This window comes from Glossina fuscipes, unplaced genomic scaffold (assembly GCF_014805625.2).
Source record: "Glossina fuscipes isolate IAEA_lab_2018 unplaced genomic scaffold, Yale_Gfus_2 213, whole genome shotgun sequence".
Classification (NCBI taxonomy): Eukaryota; Metazoa; Arthropoda; class Insecta; order Diptera; family Glossinidae; genus Glossina; species Glossina fuscipes.
This window is the reverse complement of record NW_023998556.1, coordinates 1,895,034-1,896,650: the sequence shown is the minus strand read 5'-3', so window position 1 is coordinate 1,896,650 and position 1,617 is coordinate 1,895,034.

Genomic DNA, 1,617 nt, shown 5'->3' with positions numbered 1-1,617 from the left:
TATTCGTGTTTAAATTTAAAAATTCTCTTAAAGAATAAAGTGTGAATGTATTGTATATGAATTTATTAACCATTTATGTGAAAAAATCATTTTGGTTTATTGCAAGCAACAATTGAGCTCTTGGTAAAAGTCTCTCTTTTTGCCTTTTAATCTGTGTTTACAGTTTCCGTTAGTTTTCGCTCTATATTTACAGTGGGCAGGGAAGTGAGAAATTTGCTTTAATTTTCCTGAAAATTTGTGCCGTGGAAAAATTTTTTTTTTTTTTTTTTTTGTTTTTCTTTTTCGTTTTTTTTTTCCTTCTTAAGCTACTTTTTTTTGTTTTCAATGGACATGGATTGTTTATTTACTCCATGTCGTGCGAAAACTGGCCCTGAATCTGAACGATTCATTTCTTGCTGGTTGTGTGATCGTTTTGGACATGCAAAGTGTGCTGGTATTACCGGCCGTGCTGCTGATGCAGTCCTTGACCCTTCTAAAGGTTTACGATGGTCATGTCCTAACTGTAGAAAGCGGGATATTGATTTCTACAAGCTCTTCACGGAGACGAGAAATTGTTTCTCAGATTTGAGCAAAAATCTCGGCTCTTTGTGGGAGAAGTTTGAATTAATCAAGACTAGGTTTGATGAATGTCGGTATATTGCGCAGTCATCTTCCTCTCCAGCTAACATAGTCTCAACGCGTAGCGTAGCGTGTGGTTCGTCACCTCCTAAGTCCGTTTCGTTGGTGCAAGTTAGCGATTCCCTAAAGGCTACAAATAATGTTAGTGTTTCTGCTACGGCTGAGTCGGTTGGTAACATAGATGTTACAAATAGTCCGAGAAGTCCTTCTGGCTTGAGCTATGCTGAAGTGGCAAGGGTATCTCCTCCCATAGATGTCACTCAATCTTCTCAGGCGTCATTGCCCAAAACTAATAAGGGTAATAGTAAATCGTCCTCTCCTCCTCGCTGTTCGGGTGTAAATGCTGGTCGCCAAACTGAGCAAGCTGCTCGTGCAAGTGTGGTTACCCCCTCTATATTTTCCCCAACTCATAACTCCCCATCCGTTAACCCTGCTGCTCCCAGTACTGATGACATATGCTTGAAGGCAGTTCCTCCTAGAAAGGCCATATTTGTGTCAAGACTGGCACCAGATACATCTGTTGAAAACATAAGGGGTTATCTGGCTGCGAAAGCCCCTTCTGTCAATTTAAAGCGAGTTAGTATTTTCAAACTGGGTCCTTCTCAAGCTAGAGCTATCTCATCTTTTAAAATTCTAGTTCCGACCGAAAATATGGATTTGATTTTAAATAAAACTTTGTGGCCGGTTGGATCATTAATTAAGGAATTTATCCCTCGGGACCGACCCCGTAATGCGAATGCATTAGCTCTTTCCCCTTCAAAAAACTAAATACTTCTTCAGCCTCATTTTCTCTCATTTATCAAAATGTTAGGGGCCTAAACTCAAAAATTCGTTCTACCTTCCTAAATTCAGTGAGTACGGAGTTTTCCTGTCTGGTCTTCACTGAAACATGGCTGAAGCCAGTTCTACATTCGTCGGAACTTTTCCATAATTCGTTTCAAGTTTTCAGAAACGATCGTTTGTATCGCAATGGTGGTGGTGTTTTAATTGCTATTTCTA